The sequence below is a fragment of the Pogoniulus pusillus genome, chromosome 9 (assembly GCF_015220805.1).
Source record: "Pogoniulus pusillus isolate bPogPus1 chromosome 9, bPogPus1.pri, whole genome shotgun sequence".
NCBI lineage: Eukaryota > Metazoa > Chordata > Aves > Piciformes > Lybiidae > Pogoniulus > Pogoniulus pusillus.
Window position 1 is genome coordinate 15,821,073 of NC_087272.1, and position 26,484 is coordinate 15,847,556.

Here is a 26,484-nt window from a genome sequence, read left to right on the forward strand (position 1 = left end):
AGCTGTGAAAGCTTTTAAAATCTTTCATTGCGGTGGTTTGGGGTTTTGGGGGTTTTGGTTTGGATTTTTTTTGTGTTTAGTGGTTTTTAACCCAGGTTCATTTTCCGAGGTTTTAGATCCTTTTCCAGGTAAAAGATGCTGCCACTAAAGTAGAACATACTGTTTAGTTGTAAAAAATGAAAAATGCAAAGAATGCAGCCTTTCCTCTTAAAATACAGAAAGCAGCAGTGTTGCAGGACTCAAGTCTCACTCATACATCAAGAGCAGAGGAGCTCCTTTTAATGTGTGTGTTTTATTTTTACTCCAAGAAAGCACTGCATGTAGGAAAGAAAAGGATCGCAAGGTAGCTTATATATATGCACATAATTCACCCCAGGAGAACAGAGGAAGTTATTCAACCATCAATTAGCCACAGGGACAGTTCTGGAGAATGGCCTGTCTGAAATATCATAGAAGGCACAGCTAAAGACAGAAACAAGAGGGATCACTTCCTGTCTTCCTGGCCTGTGGCAGAGTTAATTGCAGTGGGTAAGTGGTCTTCAGGTCTGTGCTGCCTTAAATCTGTATCTACCAGAGTCCACTACTCTCTTTGACTTTTCTCCCTCAGGTTTAACAGGCCCAGTCTTCCAGCCAGCCAGCAATGCTGAAAGAAGCAAGCATACTCCGTGGCATACTCGTACTGGCTGTGCTGTTCCTATGATGAGAATATGTTCCCTTGTTACTCCATAGGCAGATCCAGAGCTTTCTTCTTACTGGAATCACTGGCTTACAGAACTGTCTCTCTTCACTGATACTTTGCTTTGATAGTGTATAAAAAGGAACAGCATTGCAAACTACTTTCCTTTAAGGTACATGCAGGGCTTGTATAAAATCAACTGCAGTCTCCAGATGGTCCACTCAGATTTCTCTCTAGCTTACCTCTCTCAGACCTAGAAATCAAATTGTATCCCAGTATGTGCTCAGGTAGGCAGGAAATGTTATAAATGCCACTGCTCCTTCATCCCCAAAGGAGCTTTTAAATATTTCAGTTTCCTTCCTTTTTGCCTCTGTAGCAGAGCCAAAGGTCTAAGAAAGCAGAATTTTAAGCTTGTAGCATAAAATGTCCCTAATTGAGTCAGTAGCTTGCTGTGTTCTGTCCTGGTTGCTGCTGTCTGAAAAAATTAGCATGACTATCGTTGGCCTTTCCCTCTTATCACTGCTGGTTCACTGTGAAACTGACAAGTATAGTTCCTGTTAAGATTCAAGGACTGCACTGCAGTTTTCCTCATGAAATCAAATCATACTGGGGCTCACTTTATTACTCCTATCTTTCTCCTTATACAGCATCTTCAGTTGACACTTCACCTAGTGCTCCCCAGTATAACCTCATAATGTACCCTGACTGTCAGAGTTTTTGTTCTTCACAGTAATATCCTGGCATGGAATTCTGCAGTCTTAACTGTGGGAAAACTCCCACTAATGACAACAGGGAGACTGGTTACTTAAGGGCTGAAATGGGACTGTGAGAATTATAGTATTTTCTCATATTTCTGTTTTAATTTCTGCTTCTAATTGAGATGCTTAACCTTAGAGTCATACCTTTCACTTTCCAATTAGCTTTTGAACGTGTAAGAGCAAGCTGACAGGTGTTTGATGAGGCTAATCTTAACTCCATCACTGCAGTGGCTGAACTTTCAGCACATTACAATTTTCAGACATTGCCTTCATACAACCATCTGTCTATTTTCCCCATCATTTTTTTTCCTGATAGCCACTCTTGTCTATCACCTTGAAATCTATACTTGACTCTCATTTACACTTTGGGACCTAGAGTTACATCAGAACTTTTCCTTAGTTCACAGTGGCTATGGAAAATGTTCTGCTGTCACACTGAATTACACCAGGGCTACTATGGCCCTGACTGCAAAAAAATAGAGGATGCAGGAGGGGGTCGTATGGGTAAAAAACATTCTTGTATATGCCTGTAGGTATGGAAGTTAGTTCTCAGTAGAGATATCATGTTTTCCCACCCACCCCAAAGCCCTGTACAGCCTTAAACTTCTTAGCCTTCCATTCTGGCTTTTCCTGTCTCCTAGTCTGAGGCCGCTCATCCTTAAGACTCAGTCTCCAGTTCATGCCAGTGTAAAACATCTAGTTCATCCTCATGGTTCATGCCCACCCTGCCTCAACCACATAGTTCACAGCGTCTTCATCTTTTTGCCACAACTCCTTCCATCTTAGAGCTACCTTTTTTACCAGACTTCCCAAGTCCCATCCTCCTGAACCTCTGTGCTCTGTATCATTTAAGATGCTTTGAAAACTTCCCCAGAGATTTTTTGTTCTTTGCAATATTCTGCCTCTATTCTCAGTCTTTCTCACTATGGCCCAGTGTTTGCAGTCTGAGAAACAGGGGGCTGAATCTTCTCCCCTACAGTCTCAAGTTCTTCAATGCAATGTTTCATCATACCTTCTTTTTCCTCTTTCTCATTGTACTTGAAGGCAGGAAAGTAGGACAGGTCCAGGGTAAACTAGGCACACACTAGCCCTTTGTATCATGTAAGAATGGATAGCTCCAGGCAAAGTCAGAGAAAGACTAAGCCAAGAAATATAAAAGCGGTTCCAGTATGTGACCTTCCCCAGTGAAAACCACTGGGACATATGCGCTGCATGCTGTTTGCTGGGTTGTTACTTGAAGAATCTAGCCACCGATTCCTGTACGGTGGGCTTCAGGGTGGGAAACAGAGACCATTATTCCAGTTCACTTAGAAGGAAAAAAGGCTTCAGATCTGTCTGTTACTGAGATCATGTGCCCCAGGCAAGCCCAGTCCCCTGCAGTCACAGATGATAGTGAGAGTTGATGGGAAAAAGTGACTTAGTGCTATGCTTATTCTCTCTTTTATGGAGAGGACAGCCAGGGGCTACTGCAGGCTGCAGTGGAAACAGCAGCAGCCATGAGGCTCCTCCTGTGATGACTTCGATGTTATAATGCATGAAGTTTTTGTCTGAGATGCGTATTTTCTTTCTGTGGAAAAGATAGATTTAAAGGTTGAACCAGCACTAAAGTGGTCCAGTCCTTATCTAAGGGTAGAAGCAGGCTGCAAAGGATTATCACCTTGTATTGTCTCCAGGTCATCTAAGAATTATGACCCTTTTTCTGCAAGAGGAGTAGGCTTTTGCCAAACCTGAGACACTGGGTACCCAGCCGAGTATTAAATTAAACGTAGTGAGGCCAGACCAACTGAATACAAGCTTATCATTTGAACCCCAGGCCATGATATTCCATGTGTTGGATTTAAAAGGTTGGTGGCAAAATTATTTATAATGTCACAGCTAAATAATGTTTTAAAAAATGGGTTACTGTCAGTGCCAAAATCTACATTATTTTATTTCATCAATAGTAAGTGTACTGAGGCTTCACCTTGAACTGCTCCTCCAAGGGTAGATTTTTCTCAGTTTATCAGACTTGTGGTTTTTCAGTCTGTACAAAGCCTGCCAAGTAGTTTGCATCAGAAGATTCATCTAGAACATAAAACTATGACCGACTAGGAATCTGCATAAATATATTTTAAATCCTACACCAAGTAGTCTACTGCTGAAATGAAAGGTGAGCACATAGCTGTGGTTGCATGCCTGTCATTTTAATCTGCCAAGCTGAGCTTCTATCATTTAGGCAATTTTACAAGTTCAAATTAAACGGCAGGACGCATCCTCCACCAAAACCAGACTTTTTGCCTGTCACTTTCTCAGTATTTAAGCTACAAAACAGCTTGAAAAACAAGTAGCTTTGCTAAATTTCGAAGGTATAGATGAATCTCAACGCAACACTAGGCCAGATGAGGAGAATGTAGGCCAAAAAGGATGTATATTCTGCCCCCTACTGTGCATCACATCCTGACCATCACTGACTGAACAGGGCCACTTTTCCCTTACTTCAGTGAACATAAAATGATGTTTAAAAAAAAGAGAAAAGATGTAATCAGTTCACCCTACCCATTTACTGAGCCAGAGAAGAATAACTCAACTGTTACAAACCTTGTTTACTGCTGTTTCAAAAAAAATACTGTTTGCTTCAACTGATGGCTGTGCATGTCAAGAATTTCACTGCTTACCACCTTGATGGGAGAACACAATAGAAGGAAGAAAAAAAAAATACTTGAATGCAGACCAAAGGCACACAACTGTGATAGCAGCAGGGCACATAAAATCTGTTCTCACTTACCTCTTTGTTTGTGTGGGGTGCTTTTGTGTCTAATAATAAAACTAAGCTCATGTGCAGCCTTCTGCCCTGGATCACTGGATTGTATTTCACTCGTCTGTAGGGCTGTTTTTCCAAAAGCTGAGGGAATGCAATACCTTTGAGATCTCTAGCATTCTACTCGATGTGACTGAAATTATTCAATAGATTATACAACTCCTGCCAAAAGTACATGCAAATAAAATTAGTTAATAATTTTCTTGTTTGCGACTACCAGTTGGAGTCTGGGATTTATTTATTTACTCATTTTAGCAATCCAATGGTTTTTCACATTAACAGTTCACTCATGGCAAGTCTGAATCCAGAGATCCAGGTGCAAGCTGGCACAGGTACAACTGTGCAAAGATGACAAACTGAGCAAGTTTCAAGACTTGAAAACAGAATGTTTACAATGCTGTTTATATTTTCTTAATGACTCACTCTACTGGTTCGCTCAGGCTTCAGTGAAAGAGATTCTTCCTCTTCAACTAGAATGAAGAGTATTCCCAGCTGAAAGCTTGCAGAAGTCCCCTTACACAGCTGAAGACTATAGCATGATATTTTGAAGTAAATGTGCAGGAAACAACTTCAGTTTTTTAAGAAATGGCAAAACTTTTCTTATTCACCACAAAACTGTTTCCCCCTTTTTTTTTAATTGGTAAAACAATGTTCTTCAGTACTGACTCAAAATCCTTGAGGTATCCAAAAATCTAGGTGCCCCCTCAAGCCTCTGGTAGCAGAATTTAATCAGGGCAGCAGGCCTTTAAATCTCAAAACCAGGGGCTGAATGTGATTTAGGAGCTTGAAGTCAGGGACTTTCACAGGATGCTTTTCAACATGATGCTGGTGATACTTGTAGTAGGAGACAGATTGGGTCACCGCGAAGGTTCTCCATCGGACACTGACCACAACTCTGAGAGCTGCCCCATCAGAGTAAAATGATACTAAACCAAAACCTCCTGGCACAACAGCTTGGCTTCCCACCTGGAAGCATTTAAAGGATGTAGGTGATTCAGCATTCCTCTGCTTGTGCACAAAGGGCAGGTTGTTCTGAAGGACTCGCTAAAGCGTGGCACTATTCCCGGCAGGGCGCTGCGCTCCCCTCCCCCGCCCCGGCCAGCCAGGCTGTTTGTGCTGGGAGGGCTGCACGCTTGGTTGGTGTCCGCCGGCGTGGGGGCTGGGGGGCCGCCTGCCACCTTCCTGAATGCTGTGTGGTGCTCTGGGCTGCTGAGGGAGGGCTGCCTCGGGGAGCAGTCGTCCGCAGGCGGGAGGATATCCCGGCATGGGGCTGGTTGTTTATTTTCAAAGCCTCTGTACCTCAGGTTACTTCTGAGGCTGATGCCTGGGGAGTTGGGCTGAAGCTGGACTGTGTGCATTCCCTGGTTTGCCAGTAATTTGCAGTTCATGAAAACCAGATGGATGATTCCGTGCTCCGCAGCTAGTACAGGAATAGGAGCTTCTGACATAAGAGCAGCTTTTGCTGAAAACGCCGAGTTAAGAAGATTCAGGCTCAAGCTAGATTGCTTCCTCCCTCCCTCCCCCCTCCTTTTGTCTATTTTTACTGCATCATTGGTATGTGTCCAAGGAAAGTCAGCCATAGCACTCGGAAGTACAAGGGGATAAACTTTTGACTGTTGGATCTTTTCAGGCCGAGAGACTCCAGAGTAAATGAACTGGGAGAGAGAATTAAAAGGAGAGGTTTCTTTAGGTGAACTTTTTTGGTTGTCTGCTCTGCCAGCAGCCTTGTACAGTAAGGAAGAAAACGGCGGCAGCAGTCCTGCTTCCCCACTCTCTCTCTCAATAATGTAAGTTACCCTTTCACGCTCGTCTCTAACTGTCCGTGTGCTTTTCTTCTGCTTTCGAGTACTGTGTGGGAGCCGCAGTTCTACAGCCAGCAAGCTCCTTCCAGGCGCTGTGCTGCGTAACGGGGTGAATTGCTTTTGTCTTTCTTTCTCTCCTTTAAGTCAGGGCGGCAGAGGGGAAGCCGAGCGGTTTGACACCGCTTTTCATTGACAGTCACGCTAGCCCAACTTTGGGTGGCTGTCGAAACCTTTAAACCTTCCCGGCTCTTGTGCAAAAATTCGTTTGCAGTTGGTAAAAGACAAAAGCAAATGTGTCGATGTGTCGTGCTTGCCCGAAGAGCTGGCGTATCAAAGGGGATTGTGCGGTGCTGTGTAAACAGGACAGGATGTGACAAGGCAAAACAAATGTTTCCTGCTCTTTAATATTTAAATGAAATAAACTGAAACGCAGCCAAGGAGTTTGCCTAGGAAAGAAATAGTGATGTTTATTCAAAGCGAAGTAACAACTCTGCAAATCTAAGAAGACAGTGCCAAAGTCTCATTAAGAGAATTTTACTTTTCACAGGCGTTCGTTTTTTTGCAGATGGCATTAAAGAGGCCGTATTCTGCTGTTGTGCTGCTGTGAAGAGTAACTTGAGCTATTACTTGGTGTATGACTCCTTGTAGATTACTTACGTTTGTTGATTTTTCTTTTTTACCCCCTTTCAGTTTGTTTCAGTTTTTCAAAATGCAGTCTAGGCATAATGGAAGGTAGATAGTTGTAAGTAAAAACAAGGGAATATAATGATAATATGCCAGGTAATAGATCAAGAATATGCCTGAAATTGCCCTGAAGTCAAATATTCATTAGGTTGAAAGAATTATGTATTAATTCATACAGGAACAAGTAAGAAAATTGTGGTGAAAGTTCAGTGGCTAAATACTTCATAGATGTGGCCGTGGCATAGGAAAAATTGCTTTCTGTTCCAACACTGGACTTTTTTTGTCTTCAAGGGCAATGGATTTATTACCTGGATAACAGTTCTGTGGCCAGCTGTTGTGATTTAATCCTCAGAAGTTTTGTGTTTTGTTTTTTCTTGGTGCTTGTGTTGTGAGAATTCAATAGCAATGCTAATGAGAGCTTCTAGACCATGTGAATATTTGGAATAAACTTGGGAATATAAACTGCAGGGTTTGGAAAATGTATTTAAAAGTTTGTTTTGTTAAAATCTGTGTAAACTTGTTTATTTTAAAGCTAGTCCTATAAGCTTCTGGAAGATGGACTCATGATATTTAAAGTCTGGACTGGTTATAGAGAGTGAAGGTACCAGACAGCTACTATACCTGGTCTTGGGACTGCATCGTCCTGCTAGAAAACAAAGCCATCAGAAAGAGAAGGTTAGTCCCTGTTTCTGGATGGTTTTTGTGTGGGAATCATTCTGTTGGCTAATGACAAAATGGAATAAGATTTTTGTGCCTTGGCTTTTATCCAGATGTGTTTGCTGTAAACCAGAGCTTTCCTCAAAGTTCTCATCAAACCCATTCGACAAACTTTACTTACGAAAAAGATGCCCTGGTCTGATCTGGACCTGAAGTACCCACAGTTTGGCTATAAAGAACTGCTTGGCATTTTCTTCATTGAGAGCTCATTTCACTCCTTGAAATTAATCTTTTTTTTACTGAGAAGTGGCTTTGTTAAACCTTTAATACAACATGGCTTTCCACAAGGAGAAGACTAAACAGAACTTGGTTGCTTCAAGGAGCACCACTAACACTTGCTCCTTGAAGTCCAGAGAGAAACATGAAGTGGATGTTATGACAGAAGAAAATTCTAGATTTTGTTACAGGGTTTCTGAGAACAGGGAAAAAATAAAAATCATGGAAACGTTTATTTCAGCCAACTGGCAAAGAATCTTTTGGTTTCTTTGTATAATTTGCAGAAGGAGACAGCAAACATGTCAGATACAGGATAAAAATTAGAAGTATATTTAATGACTTTTTAAAGGGATCTGCAATTTTAATGTTTTTCACTGAAGTTATTTTTCATATATGAGTGAAATCTTGGGTTTGAGGCTAGATTTGAGGCACACAGTGTCTATGGCTTGACAGCATACAAGAGTGCTGTCTGCATGATGCCAAGTCCAGCAGCATACTTGATGTTTGGAAAATAACACCTTACGTGGGCAGAGATGATGGTACTGATGGGGGGGGGTTTCCCCAGCCCATGATAATAGTCTATGCAGAATCTCAGTTTTAGTTTGAAGGTCAGGTTGTTTACTGGAAAATCCCAGATAATTGGTGCTTGAAGTCCTCATCAAAACATGTTGGGCCTGTTTTTGCCTGATAATGGAATTTCATTAATTCATAACAAAACTAGGATTTGGACAGCTTATATAAACACAGTGATGCTCCTGATTCCTTTGAGGAAAACTCGGGAATTAAATGAACTGAAAAGCTTTTTGGGTGTCCTAATGCAGAGAACAAAGTGTTGTGATTTAGTGCAGTGAAGCTGAAATGTAATCATCTGCATAAAGTATTAAACATGCATAGTTTTGCAGAAACATGTAATATTGTGTCTAGACACATGAACTATTTATACAAAAACAAAGGCCAAGCGTATAGTAGGTTAGGGTAAATCCTTGAGCCAAATGTAAAAGAATTGGATTTGATGGTTTGGCAAGCATGCATCTTATCAAAATTAAATGTGCCTGAGGATACTAGCTGGTTTAAACTATTTGTTTGTACACAGCAGCACACGTATATATTACTCCAAATAATAAATTCAGTTTATGAAGAATGATCCTTAATACAGTTGCGTGGTAGGAGAGAATAGCTCTTTAGATCTAAGTAGTTGTTTTAAGGACAGTGCACCTTTCTCTATTTTAAGGAGTCATTAGTTCCAGAGTCTGCAAATGTGCTAAAAACTCCAGCACAAGTGTGTTTCAACCTTTTTTTGTTTTCTAAGCCCTAAACTTTCTCTCCTGGAATTTTGCCCATACTCATTTTGCAAAGTAAGATATATGAACTTGCTTTTTTGAGTCAGCTTTCAGGGACCATTCTGGAGAAGTTCAGTGACTGTTAGATAGAGATCCACTACTGCAGGTCCTTCACTTGGCTGATACCTTCAACCAAAATTAGATGTACTATTTCCAGAGACTGCAGGTTCTGGTTGCTGTTACTGCTGCTGGTTGTGGGTTAAAAAAAGGGGGAAGGGGGATGGCATAAAGCTAGCCACATGAAATGCAGTGACACAGGTTGTTAAAAAAAACAGTCAACAACAAAAAACTCTGAAACAAATATTTATTGAAAGGAATAAATCTTGGATAGAAAAAAGTCATTATTCTGAGGTCTCTAAAATACTGAAGGGGAAAGTGCTAAAGCGCTCGCATAAATAGACTTCACCTCTCTGTACATTCAGTTTTGATACTTTGTAAGACACCGTGGCTGCTTCTGTTGGGAATTGGCCTGCTCTTGTTATGTGTTATTGAAGGCAGTCCAATGGTGCGCTGCAAGGTGTATATTGGCATGTATCTGTAATGGAAGGAGCTGCTTGGTTGCACTTAGCAAATGCAATGTGGGAGAATTCCTGTTTTGTGACAAAATGTGCACGATTTCCTTCTCTTCTTCGTTATTGTTGATCAACTGGGGAAAAAGTCCACCTGCCATCTCACTGGAGAGATGAAAATGGTGTTTCATATCAGACCTTTTGAATTAACTTTATTCACATGAAGATGAGGTTTAATTTCTGGGGATTGAATAAGTAAATACACATTGTAAAAAATGTGATATTGAAGACATTTGTCTTTTTGTTCTACTGTAGACTCTGTAGACATTTTCTGTCGCAGAATCTGCAGTTGTATTGTGGGATTGCGTGTCATGGTTGGCTATATTTGCATTTGATTTTTTTTATATTTTAAAAGGTGAATTTAGCTGCAAGTCAGTTATTTAGTTTGATCACAGGAATAGCAATTTGTAACTGGAATATTATAAAGGGAAATAAATTATGTAACATCATTTTCATGTACTGTGTAGGGACAGCCAAGGACTTAGCTAAGAATTCTGCTGCCAATCAGGCAGCCTTCCCACTTGCCAGCTGGACTTTAGGGCAGTAACTCAAAAAGCACATCCCATTCAAATGCATGATTTGAAATAGTAATTGGAATATAGTTTTTGAGGTGCTGAACAGATAGTATGGTAGGTCGATGTTGGCTGACTCCACTCACCTTGCTACTAGTAAGTTGCATTAGGGTCAAATGAGGCACAGCTAAATTAAGGACACTGGTCATAGATATGTGAAAAACGTTAGCAGCATGTATTCTGACACAGCTTACATTACATAGTGATCCTGTTAACACAAACATCAAAATATATCCTGTATAGCTGGACTGCTACAATAGTTTACAAACAGACTGCTGCTCTAATGCTTGTGGTGCTTTACTGCTCAATATTGAGTCTAGGCTGTAATACCTTTAAAACTATGAAAGCCACTAGAAGACAAATTACTTTCAAAATGTACTGTATTCATTTTTGCCCCAAATATTCCCCTGGAAGAACTCTGGACAACTTTCCTTTTTATGGTTAACATTTTTGCTTATGTGTGAAAATAATATTAATTCTCTCTTACTTTAATACCTTCTGATTATTTTCAGTCTTGGATGTATTTTAGGAGTGATTAGTTAGGTGGATGGTGAACTTCAGTCTTTATATCAGAGTGGACACTCTCTGTGAAAGAGACATGGAGATTGGAGTAGATGCAATTACTTTTGATCAGGTTTTAAAGACAGGAGATGAATGTGCAGTAATCTCTCTGCTCCTAATCCAGTATGGATTTGTCTTAGTGTTATAAATCTGCCTGAACATGTGTATGATCAGTTTGTTTCTGGGTGACTTTCTATGCTTCTGTCATATGATACATTTGTTCTATGCTTGATGATTATTTTTCTTTCAGTACTGCCAATGCAGTGACAAATTCTTCTTCCTCTGCTGTTTTTTGTTGTGATTGTTGAATGCTAGGTTTGAAGTTGTCCATTAACTGAATGTGCCTTAGGAAAAATTGTCATGTGTGAAGTGATGGCTTAGAGAAAAAGTGCAAATCTCTACAAAGATTTATACTGTGCCTGCCTCTTCCTATGTCAAAGTTTAGTAGAACTCAGGTTATTTGTGAGCTTAAAGGTGTTGTGGATCTACCTGTGTGTTTTGTGAAACATTCAGAAGTTGATTTAGCAAGGAAAAAGCAGTGGCTGGATTCTTCTGAGCTCCTTGATTATAAAAATGTATGTACACAGATGCTCCTGCACCACGTGCAGAACAAAAAAATCCTCCAGAGCAGTGACAGAATCTTGGGCCAACATGCTTCATACACTTAGAGGAAAAACAAAAACAACCCAGATAGCACTCACAAGACCACAGTATCACAGTATCATCAGGGTTGGAAGAGACCTCACAGATCATCAAGTCCAACCCTTTACCACAGAGCTCAAGGCTAGACCATGGCACCAAGTGCCACGTCCAGTCCTGCCTTGAACAGCTCCAGGGACGGCGACTCCACCACCTCCCCGGGCAGCCCATTCCAGTGTCCAATGACTCTCTCAGTGAAGAACTTGCAGCACTTGGAAATGCTCTTGAACAAGAGCATTGCACATTTTTGTGTGTGCTTCTGAATATATTAATATCTATAGCAGTCCCTGGAGAATACTTACATTGGCCCATGATCTGTATTATTAGAGAACCTGCATGCTCTGAGAAACACACCTTCTAAACAAGCAGGTGGTACCAGGTTCTGTGATGTCAGGTATTTCAAGGCCACTCTCATTCTTCTGAGCACAGCTGTAGTAAATAGTAAATAATGTAAATTGGGCTGCTTACAAATTCTGCAGGACCTAAAATGATCTTCAGGAAGGAAAGCTCAGGACTGAGGAACAAGCCTTTTACAGACATACATTAAACAGTTTAGGAGGAAAAACTGCCATAGTTTGCCTGCTTTGCACTTTATGTTGGGTTTTTTTTTTGTTTGTTTGTTTGTTCTGTTTTGATGTTGGTTTTTTTTCCATTGAGAAATGGTATTCCTGAAACACTCCTCTACCACTTTCTCTCCTGAAATCTCTGTTTCAGTGGAAGTGTAAATGTAAACATTTAGGGATTAATTCCCACAACATAACATTCTGAAGGTGTTTTTTGGTTGTCATCTTGAAAGCAGATTTAATTTGATATTTCAGGTTCAAGTAATGACAGTGTGCTGTCGTATGGCCCAAAAATCAGATGGAGCTGCAGCCTAATTTCATATAATCTGTTTGGGTTTGGTTGGTTGGTTTTGTTTGGGCTTTTGTTTTGTTTGTTTGTTTCATTTTATGTTGGGGGTTTGTAGGTTGGTTTGCTTGTGTTGTTGTCAGTGGATTTTGTTGGTTTGGTTTTTTTGTTTTGTTTGCTTGCTTACTTTTTGTCCTGATAGTTTCTCTGGGACAATACAATGGTATGAGTTAGTGTGTGTTCTTCACGGTGTTCTTCGAGGGCTTGCTGGACCCTCCACAAAGAACAGGCTCTTCTCTTACTATGTACGTCTTAGCCTGCTCTGCATAGTGTTGGGAACAACTGATCCTTCTGCATCTCAGTTTAGAAAACATTTTATAATACAAAGACACAACAGTGTTGCACCATGAAGATTTCATCCTATTAATTGAATTTGCAGTGATATTTTTTTTCCCCTGCAGTTTGATGTCTAAAATAGCTGGAAATATTTTTTGGTATGAAATACAGGTATATTTTGAGATCTTTTTTTACTAATTAAAGATTGATATTTTTGCATTCATTCACAAGGTAGTCCTTTACTGTCCCAGTGGAGGTAAGTGCAATTCTTTCTTACACAGGAATTAGAAGACAGAATGCAGCAGAGGACTGTTTTATAAGAGCTTCACTACATGTACAATGTAGATGGAGAATCACCTCATTCCTTAGCTTTCTCATTCTAATTGTTTTTCTTTTAAGAGGGAATACTAGAATCATAGAATCAACCAGGTTGGAAGAGACCTCCAAGATCATCCAGTCCAACCTATCGCCCAGCCCTATCTAATCAACTAGACCATGGCTTTTCTTGAACACCTCTAGGGATGGTGACTCCACCACCTCCCTGGGCAGCCCATTCCAATGGTAAATCAAAAACAAAAGGCAGAAAAACAAACTAGACTGATGAATGCAAAAATATTTGTATATAATAAGGTGAATTTGTGAAAAAATAAGTGAGTAGTTCCTGTGCTTCCTGTCCAAAATTTTTGTTGGTCTTGTTAGAAGCTGACACAGTACACACACTTTTGCATACAAGTAACTAGAAGAGCAGGAAGGCTTCCTCCCATATTTAACTCTTGGGACAGACTTTTATCTACATTCCTGAATGGTAGCATTCTCTGAACTGCCATTACTGTTTTGCCTTTGTGAGTGCACCTTCTTCAGGGACCTCTGTTGAGGAAGGTGGACAACTTGCAAACTTTAAGGAGATCCAAGATAGCAATTAAGGTTATCTTTACCCAAGCTCTGTGGCATTGCATTCAGCCTAAAAATGGAGTGTCTCTGTAGAGAAGCAGGATGAATATCACTCTCAAGCAAGCATAAATGTTTGTCTTACTTATTAAAGACAAAGTAAATTTGAAAAGGTAGGAGGAAGTGGAGAGAAATGCCAGGTTAGTATGGCACTCCCTATGAAACTCCCTCTGCTTGGGTTGATGACTGGTTAGTTGCCTTTGTTGTGTCTTCTTTCTATGACTTAGAAATGGATGTACACGCTAAGGGTACTTTGTGGCCCTGAGTGGCACCCTTCGTGCACCAAAAGTGTGTTAAAGCAGCTGTCTGACGGATTCATTTCACCTGATACCTCTAAATGGCAGGGCTCTGTAAGGTGATTAAAAACAGCCCTGCGGAGCCATTGTCCATTAGCTATGCCAAAAGGGAGTGGCTACTTAGCTCCTGAGATGTGTACACCGAGTATTTTGAAGGTTTGTCTGGGTCAGACCCAAAGTGCATCTAGCCTAGCCTTGTAATTTGGATGGTGGCTGACGGCTGAGTCCTATAGAAGAGTGTAAGAATAGGTCAGACATAATATTCTTCAGAATGCTTTTGCATCTTGCATTTGTGCTTCCAGTCCTCCTTCTGGTAAAAGTGGTGTCTATGTGTTTTCAAGCCTTTAGGCAGTTTACCCACTGTAAATGTGTCATTTTCTCCCGGAATGCCTGTAAAATACTATCAGCTGCAGCATCCTGGGACAGTGAGTTTACAGCTTACAGGATGAAGGACTGTCCAGTACACTACTGGAAGTCCTAAAAGAGGCTTCTTAGAATCACAGACTTCCTATCTGTGGCAAATAAAAAGGAAGAGTAAAAACCAACAGATAGATGTCATGATTGTGCTGAATCTGCTGTTGTCATGCCGGCATCTAAAGTAAGTGCTGGCTGGAGTGAAGTGTCCTGGGACATGAAGTTCAGGTTGTAACATGAGAGGGTTCCCGCTTGGTTGCGGCTTTCATTTTCTGGGTTTGGGGTGCTGGGGTTTTCTGTGGGGCTGCCTGTGGGTTGTGGGGTAAGGAAGTGTATGTGGAGGGAGTAGACAGCTGGCTGCTGCTGCTGCGTTTTACTGTGCTTTTCTGCAAATAGGCAAAAGTAATGTGCATTGTCTGACCTCATTCCCAGTAAAGCCCTTTAACCTGGACTCTGGATGTTTCTGGTGTTCCTTTCCTTCATTTTTGTGTTGGCAGAGGGGGGCTTGTGAGAGCAGGCTGTGTCAACCCTGGATAATATATATTGTAAATAAACAATCAAGAGTAAAGCGTCCTCTACCTATTAAAAACCTAGTGGTTACTGTTTCACTGGGCTTCCAAAAGTGTTTAAATAACTTGAAATGCATCCTAACAGCTGCTCACTCTGGTATTTGAGTGAGAGAAGTTCAGTACCTGAGAGTACAGAGTCTGTATAGCCTGTCTGTAACTGATTTTTCACTAGAATTTACCGATTATTTAAAAGTAGTACCTAGAGCTGGTTACTTTACACACACCTGTAATGGGTTTTGCCATTTACTGTGTATGACCTGTATCAATAACAGCATGGTGCATCTTGCATAGTCATTGCAAGAACTGCTTCTGAAGGTGTAGTGTCTACTCATAGAGTTTACAAAGGTAAGAGCATGGGAGGATCTGCTCATGTCCTCTGACTGCGAGAGATGTAGGCTATGCAAGTTACTACCATGCATCTGTTTGCAGAAATAGCCCTGATCCAAATTAACATCTGGCTGTGGAACTTACAGTATAGAGGCTATTTAATGTCACATCTAGATAAATGACAATAGTTGGATTGTGAAAAGCTAAGGCCAAGACTGTCTGTATGCTTGCACAGGATCTGTTCTGTGTAGCTGGTGCCTGTCATAGTGGGACTCTTCCTTGGAAGAAATGTCGAGTTGCTATCACAATCCAAATGGTAATGTGGCTGATTTAAGACAGTATTCTCAGCTATCCTGATGCCAGTGGTTTTAACAAGTGCCTTTTTTTGTTTTTAACTTCAAAACCACAGCTGCATTCACACAGTTATTATTTTCTAGACTGTATCCTAATTTGTATTTGATGTACTTAAAAATACTGGTTTTCCTGTGAAGTAGAAGGAATGTATTCTCTTACAGAAATGAATGTCCTGGGTATGCAAGTTCAGCTTGGGGGAGTGTTTAAAATTGTGCCATATGAGTGCTTCTACTTTTCCAGCTAATGAAAGAGGGGGAGATATGTTGTGAGGGTCTTCTGAGCATGTAATTACTGCAGAAGTCTGACTTACATCAGTGATGGGCATTTGCGTGTGAGCAGCTGGGCAAGGCCCCTGTAGGAGCCTTGGGCATCTAATCTGCACCTGCCCTGCATGGTGATAAAGTGGAACAGGTGCCTAATAGAAAGCTTAGGAGAGCTGGTTTTGGAGATGAAGGGTAAAGGTGGACACCTTTTACTGCTGCTGCTCCTCACAGCTGGTGTCAGATGTAAAACTTGGTATCTCAAGGGAAAGGCTTGAGGAGAACCTGGGCTAAGTCCCAATAAGTGTGTGGTAGGTACTGAGAAAAGGTCTGGAGATCCATCCCACTCAGGGGGTGGGGTAGGATGGGCTTTCTGGCCAGATAACTGGCTGCAGTGAAACTCTGTTGTGGCAGTGTATTCTGAGAACGGATGGATTTCTGCAGATGTGGCACAAGCGATCAGGAGCACTCAATGCCTGCTGCAGAGAAGTTTCCCCTTTTCCCCGTAACAAGAGCTCTTTAAGCAAGAGCGCTGGGGTGCAGGCAGCAGGTGAGTGTCCTTGCAGAAGACTGCAGAGCCGTGTTTGCTGGGTGAAGTTCAGCCAGTGGGTGTTCCCAGGCTTGAACTGCTGGAGCTTACTACTGCTGAGCAAAATGGAGTGTGACCCTGGGAGTGCAGAGGAGGAGGACACAGAATTGCCGCTGACACATTCAGGCTTTCTGTGCTTGGAGCTCCCCAGGGGAACTGTAGATGGCTTTTTGCTACTGTTGTTTGGTGGGTTCAGCTCCTGTGCCTACAACCGTTGTTAAAACCTGCTGGAGCGCCTTCTGCCAAGGTTATTCTGACATTGTTTCCACTGTGGCTGGTGCTGCCAGACTACCTGCTCTATGCAGCTATGTGTTTACTTACTGGCTGTGAAAGTTGGGTGTTGTGTTTCTGCCAGCATAAAGAACCTGCCTGGGTATGCCTCTGCCTGACGCTTAATGCTTGAGCAAAGTTTTCCCTGACACCAAGGATGATATATACATTCAAACATACTGCTGTGCTTTTGAAAGACACTGCACTTCAGAAGACTTAACAGAAGGTAACATCGCTGCTGAGCTCTGGGCAAGAAAATGAGGTGGGTATTGGAGAGAGGCTCTTAGCTCCAGTTAGCTGTGTTCTGATAAGACTTGAATTCCTTTCTGCCTCCACCGTTTGCCTTCTCAATGCTTAGATTCCATATGCTGTTTCTTGCAATGAAACACTGATTAAAAAAAAAAATCTGCTGGTTTATATTCCATATGCTGCTGGGAAGTGGGATTTTGGAGGTGGCAAGAAAAAATTCTGAAGGGCTGGCAGACTAATTTCATGAAGAATTTACATGGTGTGTGGTGATTGCTGGATGCTGTCTTCTTCCTTACTGATTTGAACTTCATGCTAGTTCAGCAAAATCTTTGCTTTGCCATGGTCAACACAGAGTATCTGACTAAGCTCTAATACTTGGTGTATAGCAATCCTAAAAGGAAAGCTGCAGAACTGTAAGATCAAGCAGAGATACAGCATGGAGCAGATCCAGTGGAGTGTGTCAGGAGGGCATGAAGGAGATGGTCTCTGACCAGTTCAACCTTCACCACACAGCTCAGTACCAAAACCATGCAATGTTTGCTACTTCCTTTTCTTCTTATTGCTCAGCAACTCTGAAGGAAATGCATACAGCATTTTTCAGTGTACCTTATAACAGTATGTAGAAAAGGCCAGGGACTTCATTGCAAACAGAATGCTGCTCAGCCTTCTGTGTTTTGTGTGTACAGCCTGTTTTTCTGTGCCTGGAAGGGTTAACAGTGTTTTATGTGGAGTTGCCATGGAGCATTTGTATTCCAAGTAGTATTTCAGAGCAGATGTTTATGGCAGCAGCAGTGATTTGATGTGCAGTTTTAATTATTTGTCAGTTCAGCTTGTTTTTGTTTGAGCCTGTGTGCCTCTAAAGGCTGAACAGAGATGTGTCAGCATTAACAAAATTGGTTGGCCTAGAGAGCCAAAAATGTGGAATTGTAAAGGTGCTGTTAGCAGCACTAGGTAGTTAATCAGGGTAGGGTTTTTTTCAGTAGAGATATTCTGACTCACTCCTTTGGATGGCAGATGTGCAATGTAAAATCTTTTTACTTAGGCCCACACAACACCTAGTCCCTGAAGTAATTGTTTGGACCAGCCTCACTGCAGATCTGTTTTGGTTTGTAATAGCTCACCTAAGAATGTGATGTTTTACTTAACATGGAAAGATCCCTAAATGTCAGCGGTGAGGCTGTCATTTAGTCTAATACATGATAGTTTAATCCTTTGGTGTGCTCTTTCCCCTTCACTTCTTACCCTTTCTCTCTGAAATCTCATTTATCAGAATGCTGACCATTTGACTGAGGATTTGTGAATTTCCATTGGAAGCACTCAAATTATCCTTGCACATGAAATGAATCCAGTGCCTTCCAGCTGTGTTGGAATTTAATGTGCAATGCTCTGACCCAAAATAAGGTCCTGAAAACCTCAGACAGACAAATAGCCTTGAAGTAGGTACCATATCTCAGATGAATGATGGCTGTGTGATTACATGAGCTCTAACCTGCTGGTCTTGTCCCTCGGTATGTGCAGGGCAGCCATCAGCAGGTCACCTCTCAGGAGGACAGAACAGCTGGGACATGGGGCCTGTGGGGGTGGCACCAAAACCACTTGCACTTCCACAAGCTGATGGAGAAAAGGTACTGCAGAGGTAGACAGAAGTTGTGGGGATGGGGACAGCGAAGAAGAGAGGGTGTTAAATGCCAGCCATAACCTTTCTGTCCTCTACTAATCGGTGTAAAAGCATAGTATGTTGATGTCTTAAGAGGCCCACACATATATTTTAGGTGTTCATGCTGTTATAAACTTAGATTACAGACTGAGGAAAGGAAGGAGGAAAAAACAACAAAGCTTTAGACATGTAAAACTATTAAGCAAGGCTTTAATTGATAGCAGTGGTTTCTATTCCTGTTATTTACGTGCCCCTAACAGTTGAAAACTGTTGAAAGAGGCTTCATTCATGACATGCAATGTCTGTCAGTGATACTGTCTAATGTCATACAGGAGAAGAGCCTGTCTTCACTGGTTGTAGTGCCTTGTCCTGCCACCTCAATGGCAAATACCCTAAAGGGGAAACAATAACACAGAGGGAAGAAAAGCACTTTGCGTTTGGTGCTGCCTGACTTGCAACATCAGTGCAGGCTGAGAAGTGACATCAGCCAAGCTTTGGGATGACTGAGCCTCAGAGAGGTCAGGCTGTCCCAGCTTGGCTGCAGTTGTGCTGCAAAGCCCATAACATTGGCAAGCTAAACTAGGCATAAGCAGAAGGTAAAAGGAAATAAAGTGGCAAAGGCATAAGAGGATGGGGGCTGGGTGGGCTGGAAAGGTCTCCAGCAGGCCCAGCATAATATTCCAGGCAAACCTTTCAAGTTCTTTGCCTCCCAGGCTATGATAAGCCATGTGCTGGGTCACAAGCTTTGGGGAAAAGCATCTGCTTCACTGGATCACAAGATGGGGGAGTGATCATGGCTGCAGGCTGTGGCTGGGGTGAACCAGGACCTAGCAGAGCTCCTTTCAGGGCAGGCATGTCCTCTAGCTATAAACCCACAGTCAGAGGAAGGTGTGGCTGTTCTCGGCCTATGTGAGCTGTGATCTGGGCTGTTAGAGAGTGTGAGGTCAGATCTGGAACTGCACTTCATCTGCAAGAGCTGCTGGGTCTGCATCATCGCAAAGCAGGGAAAGGTAATGGCAACTCCTCCACTGCTATCTTGTGAGGGTGGCTAAGGATGTCCTGGTGTGGCCATGGTCCCACAATGTCAGAGCTTGGTTGTTTGATCCCACTTGCTTTCCTGGCACTTGGGTCAAATTAAGGACTTGGAGCTGGGTGGTGGTTGTAACCATCCATCCTTTGCAGTATTTGTATTCCTGAAGTAGCCCTCATTTCCAGCATGTCAGCTTTGAGTAACTGACTTTTTGTCTCTGCCAACTTGTATCTTCTAGTCACTCTTAATTGCCAGGGCTGTATTAGTGGCCATTTAGTTGGGGCTAAAGCATTTATTTTTTTTTCTGACCTTAATATCTCTTTTGCATGGCAGACTGAATCAGACAGCCTTCCTTTCAGTCAATTTATAGTAGAGGTGCCAGTGCATACCATTACTCTTAATCTGGAGTATCTGGATGACCTATGTAATATTAGATAAAGCTGTAACAGCATATACCTCTGGTCTGTAAATTAGATATGAGGTTTTGGTAGTTTATGGCATCTCTAAGAATGTGGATAGGGGAAAGAACTAAATTATTCAAAAGCCCATGACATTTACAGGGGCTAGATCACTCTTCTATGAATGGTGTATGCAATGGATTTTCTTCTCCAGAATGCAACTCACTGGTCAGCAGTGACACAGATAAGTCAGCAGCAGCGATGAGGGCAGCAGTTTTTTGAGGGTAAGCAGCCTGGTTTTGTTCAGTTTTTGAGCAAAAATGGCAACTAACCAAACCCAAGCACGTAACAACCCCCACCTGATCTTGCAATTCAGAAGATATACACATACAATAAACCTATTTGAAACAGGTAGTAATTGCTATGGGGGTAAAGTGCAAGACTGATGGTTGAGCTATGAATCAATTTCCTGTTCACGAGGGAGAAGAAACCCACATATCAACATTCAACATGTAAGAACAAAAATCTCAAGGGAAATGCTATGACTTCTATCTCATTTTCCTTGCCACAGTACCACACTCCCTTTGGGTTTTGGTTGGAGAAGCAGAATTACTTTCAAAATACCAGCTCATTGTCAGCAGGCAGCTTCTTTGAGCTGATTGCAAAAGAACTGCACTTTGAAGCAGTCTCTCCTTTGGAGGTGTGGGTCCCTGGGACAGTGGCTGCAGCTGTGACTCCTGCAGTCTCCTTTGGCTATGAGGTAGGTTACAGGTTATGATTCAGGGGTTGCATAGGCTTCACTACTGACCGTAAACGGGAGCGGTAATTTGAGCAATACTTTTCATTCCGTTTCAGTGTGTGTAAATTTAATGCTTGAAATGAACAAGGAAAACCAAGCAGTTAAATGCTTCTGTCTTAGAGTCTTCCACCTCAGCTCTGTGGGTGCCACTCTTGAGTTTTCTCGCTTAATTTTAAAAAGTATGTCTTTATTCCAGTGGCAGAAGCAAAAGGGCTTGGATCATCTACTTGTGGGAGTGAAATACGTTGCTTGCTTTTCGTAGTGGGGGTTCTCTAGACAGTTTACAAAGAGAACAAAATAACCCCAACCAAGCATAACCCCCCCCACCCCTCTAAAAATGTGCCTGAAATCTTTGGCCTTTTTTCAGACTGTGAAGCCTTCTGTGTAGATTCCTCTTTTTTTTTTTTTCCCTGACCTGCTGAATGCTGGAGCTAAAATGGAACACATCTTGTGCTCTCTCTTTGACAGAATTCAGCACATGTTGAGGGAATCAGAGGGGCAGTATTTTGGCACAAGCACCTAAAATCCTAACACGAGCTGCCTGATGTTTCATTTCAGGTTATAAACTGGATTACAACATGCTTTTTGCCCCATAGGCATTACCCAGGGAAACCAGTCTGTCTGCCTGATGGATGAAACCAGTATAGCTGAATGATCGCCTCCTGGAAAGTAAATCAGGGACACCAAATCTCTGTTTTTAACAGGAATTTAGATTACATTTCAGTCATGATAAACAGTAGCACTATTTAACCCCATCAGTCTGAGAATGGAATAAATATTACATGTTTTGGAAACTGTGGCTAAAGGGCTTAGAGCAGCATCTTAGTCTTGTAAAATAACTGTATCTGGCCTAATTAAGTCAGACCAGCACAGACCGTATTTAAACCCCACACTTTTTCTTCTTGATGCAATTGGGCCTTTGTGTCGTTTTGTTTGTGGGAAGCTTTGTTAGCTTCAGTTAGCTGAAATACTTGCATATGATTTGGGCTGTGGTTGTTGTTGGTGTTGGGTTCCCCCCCCCCCCCCCGAAAGAAAAGATACACTATTTTTAGAGATGCAAATGCTACCTTGTCTGCAGACCCCACCGGCTGTTATACTGGAAGACAAAGCTAATTGCAGTGTTGCTTTACTTCAGTAACCGTCTGTGTATTCACAAGCGCTTTTTAACGACTTTCAGTTCATAGCTTAAAAAAAAAAACACCAAACACCGAATTTCTTTTTATTTCGTTTTGGTCATAGCCTAGCAAGGTCTGAACCAATCTCTGATTTATGCCACTTTTTAAAAACAAATAGGCTAAGAGAATACAGCTTTGCCTGCATGTGTGTGCAGAAGTTGAACAGCCTGTTAGCTTTGATTCTTGTGTTCCTTGAATATGAGTTTACTAATTATTGCCTTAAATACTTGACTGCAGTCTCGGGTCAAATGCACAGCTTTGTAGCAGCAGAATCTGCTGCTGGTTTGTGTGTCAGTAGCACAGCTTTCTAAATGAGAGTCCTCGCTTCTGCTTTAAACATCTGGAGAGATAAAGAGCGTTCGTGGAGTCTTTTGTCCTTGCTGAAAGTTGAAGCAGGGAAGAATTAACGTTCTAGGAAATACTCCGAATCCTGGGAAAAATCCGAGCGTGATTACTAAGTGTTAAGCTTTTTTCTCCCTCATAAACGAAAGTGCTTTTGTTTCATCTGGTGCCTGTCCTAGTAATGGACGTTACGTAATATTTACTCTGCCCTTGGGAGTTAAATCCCCTTTCCGATTTGCGAGGACTCTTTGCATATGCGTTTCTTAGCGGCATTGACATGCCAGGTGCACAGTGGTAGCTGTCTCCGCCTGCTAATCCTGTAACAGCATTCTGGTGACCAAATTCAACGGCACTGCGCGGAGCCTCCAAACAGCTGATTGCTGAGTGGGGAGGGAAAAAACAGAGCCCAGCGAATCTCGTTGCAGCTCTCTGCTGCATCCCTATCCCACAATGCCTTGCACCCTTTGCTGCAGTCTTTCTCCCCAGGCTGAGTGAGAAAAAGATGTGCTAAATAAAGATTGATTGGTTTGAAGCCTGAAGGGGTCTCCCACTTGTAAATGACCCGGGGGGAAAGGAAAAAAAAATTCATGACGACTTCCCTGGGCCTCCTCTTATTCTTCCATTTTTCTTTCCACCTGTCCTCTTCGTGGAATGGAGCGTCATTCCTTACAGCACAGAGGCTGTTAGGCATCTAATAGTGACTATGCGGTGATAGGCATTCTTAAACAGTTCTATGCCTGAGGCTTGAAACATTAACAGACAATGGTTTGTTCGTTTGGATTACTGCGGAACTGCAGCTCCGGCCCCGCAAGGATTTTATCCTCAGCACTGCACTGATTAAGCTATTTTTCTACAAAGATGGGTAGGTCTAAAATGCTCAGGTTTGCTCAGTGTTATTCCTGGTGCCTGCTGCTGGGTTGCGCCTTCTGTTTTGGCCCCCGATTGTTCATTATGCTTCTGCATGCTGTAAGAATGAAGAGGGTTGCTGTGCTTTAAACAAGGCACCAAGCTGATTGCAAGAGTGGGAGAGAAAGAATGCAAATTTAGCTTATCCAGCCTTTTACACAAGTGGACTGTGTGGCAGTTACGATTATTTATGTGCTTGTATCTGCTAATTTTGGGGCTGCTGCTAGAAATGGCTTGAATCTGTTCTTTATTCCTACAGACTCTGGGCAAGCGGTATTGTCTGGTTTAAGGAGTTTTAAACCCCAGTTCCAGCAGCCCTTGAAGCAACATTATTGAGGTTCCCCACCCTTTCTTGCAGCTCTTGAGGCCTAACTATTCCTTTGGAAACGTTGCCATTGGAAACCTATTCATTCATAATACATGAATAGACCCTCTGGGTTGTGAATACCATTGATAAGAAGAGGATGAACAAGCTGCAAGTAATTTGTTCTCCTCAGGCTGTACTTTCCCGGCTGGTTTCAGCTCTGGCTGGGTGGAGTTCCGTGATAGCAGTGTAACAGTAATAGATAATTCTACTCTTTTAGGACTAAATCTTGGGAACTGAACAGGCAGTTTTAAGTTTTGCCAATATCCTTTTCTGCGCTGGGCTATGAAAACCGGTAGAGAATTTGCTAACTGTTGAGGAATTGCAGAGCTCATGTGAAGGTACCTGTATAAAGAGTGCACGTTCCCATTACATGGCTCTAGTTATCTGAAACAACTCTTCTCAAGTCGTTTTTTGCTGTACCCTGGCATTTCTTTTCCTTTTCTAATGCTATAGGAAGTTCTTTTCGTATGGATGGGGCCACACCCTAACCTTCATTCCTGAAGACATGCATGCATAGTAGGGCAAGGCTTTCCACTAGCTTAGAGAGCCATTGTTATCTCCTTTGTTGTACAGTACCTTTTGAATGAAAATTGGTAATTGTATCTTCATCAGAAGGAAAAAGAACAACGATATTGAAGGGATGGCTGGAAAGATACCAATCCGTGAGCTTCAAGGAATGACAAAGGGTGTACATTTCAGAACTCTACCGCAGCTGATTAAGCAAACCTGAACAGGGCTTTCAGCGTGTGTGCTTCTTACAGATACACGGGTGGGGTTTTGTTTGGTGCAACGTTTCATAAACCTTTGACTTTGCACGTTTAAATTATGAAGTTTAATTTTGTGGAGAAGTGATTCTTAGACTTGCTTTGGCTTCTCTTCGTTATAGCGAACCTCTGAAAAGAACTCTGGCAGTTTCCCGAGTTCAGAAGATGCTGCTGCAGAGAAGATGTTGTTTTTCTTGTCAAAATAGCTTTACTTTGGGAAATCTCTCACTGCTAATACGTCTGAAACTTAGGTTGCTGTTTTGAGAAACTGCTGCCAGGACAGCAGTATATCAGAGTGAGTGCTGTCTTTGATTAAATTCAAAATTATCGTCTAAAATCTGCACCTTTTCCTCACATAGCCATTCTACAGTTGCTTTCATTGAGTCAACGGGCAACATTTCCTTCTTGTAGCTCCATTGCATTCAGCAGAGGTAGAGTTGGCTCAGGGAGGATTCAGAATTATGGAAATTGCTCTCAAAAAGTTGTTGGTTCTTTTGTTTGGCTCTTATATTCCCTTTCCCCCTTTCCCCCTTTCCCCCTTTCCCCCTTTCCCCCTTTCCCCCTTTCCCCCCTTTCCCCCTTTCCCCCTTTCCCCCTTTCCCCCTTTCCCCCTTTCCCCCTTTCCCCCTTTCCCCCTTTCCCCCTTTCCCCCTTTCCCCCTTTCCCCCTTTCCCCCTTTCCCCCTTTCCCCCTTTCCCCCTTTCCCCCTTTCCCCCTTTCCCCCTTTCCCCCTTTCCCCCTTTCCCCCTTTCCCCCTTTCCCCCTTTCTCTTTTCCTTTTTTTCAAGATCCACTTTTGTAAGAAGTTGTTGTGCCAGGTTGTGGCCAAAGCTTGAAATGTTCTGATGAAATTCTGTTTCCGTGTGCATGTGTTAAAACTCGATTTATGTGAGTGGAGGGGAAAAATGACAGTCATGGCCTGCTGTGTTCCCTACAAAACATCAAATATTAAATGCGCTTCTTTCTGAATTGTTAATGGTTTGTTTCACTGACAAAGCTCGGAGTGTGAACATCTGAAAATTAAAGTGGCTGTCATGAGCTTTGTGTATGAAATGCTAAGAATTGCCTGATTTTTAGTGAGATTTGGGGAAGGTGAAAGGCTAAGATGAACATCAGATTAAATCAATGTGAAATTTTTCAGGCAGCAGTTTTCCTTGTGTAAAAACTATTTATTTTTTGGTGAGCTGTACTTTATAGCAGAAGCATGAAATTACAAAAAAAAAAAAAATTACCTGGTTGCTGGAGGACTTCATTCTGTTAAATGACAGGCAGGAATCATTGGAAACCTGTTCTTTCATATCTTAAGTGCAGATTGTTTCCTATAGTTTGTATTTAATCTGTAACAAAAAAACCCCAAACCAAACAAACCCAAAACATAACTGTTCATAATGCATCAGTGTCCAGTTTGGAAACTCTGCTTTTGATAAGAAGCCTCCCTGTTTCTGATTATCTTTTGTTTGTGTCCCCACCCCTTACTTTTGGAGAGGGAGAGTGGGAGGCAAACACAGCTGCATCAGTGCTGAAATGGATTTTCTTTTGAAACACATTACTGAAGATCCACATCCTATGCTGCCAAATGCATGAATACGTTAGTGAATATTTGATAGGCTGCTCTTTCTACACGGTTTTGTGAAGGCTATTTCATTCCACTTCGTGTAAAGCCATTTGACTTGGGCTTTTAAAAAGTAATATGGGTTCCTAATTGGTCTCCTAAGCCTTATTGTTTGTGATTGATGGCATTTAAATAGGTTTATATTAATTTGTGTTTATGTAATATACGCATTTTGTTTTATTATGGCGAGAGAAATTTCAGACGTTAAATAGATTACTAATCCTGCAGTCATGCATATTGGTCTCACAAACGTGATGCTTTAGGAGTATTGCAACAATCTTTAATCTTGCAGATTTCCCTTTCTTGGAGAAAAAAAAAAAAAGGAAACAAAAAGGCCTGCTGTAAGCATTTTGCAGCAAATTAATGTCAGTTACTGCTGTTGGGTATTTTAATTGCTAATAACTTTTTGCTGCTGTGTTTGCTAGCAACAGAGGTGATTCCCCAGGAACCTGTTATCAGGGAAGTCAGTACAGCGTGATCTGTAATCACTGTTCGTTATCTTAGAAACAGCCACTTGCTCAATGTAGTAAGTAAAGCGTAGCTGTGCAGCTGAGTCCATAGCTGAAGAGGAGCAGCATCAGTT

General features: G+C 41.9%; 1 protein-coding gene across 10 annotated transcripts in view; it reads left to right on the forward strand.

Moving 5' to 3' along the window:
* Window positions 1–26,484, forward strand: part of TRIM2 (tripartite motif containing 2) — a 110,371-nt gene that overhangs the window by 43,204 nt on the left and 40,683 nt on the right. For 5 of the 10 annotated variants that reach the window (XM_064148672.1, XM_064148671.1, XM_064148681.1 and 2 more), the window contains exons 2-3: window positions 5,862–6,018; window positions 7,250–7,392. The exons of 3 other annotated variants lie outside the window; for them this stretch is intronic. The gene's annotated coding sequence lies outside the window, so the exon portion shown is untranslated. Of the gene's footprint in view, window positions 1–5,861; window positions 6,019–7,249; window positions 7,393–22,721; window positions 23,116–26,484 lie in introns of those variants that run through there. 2 more of the 10 variants (XM_064148675.1, XM_064148678.1) reach the window with 2 other exon arrangements.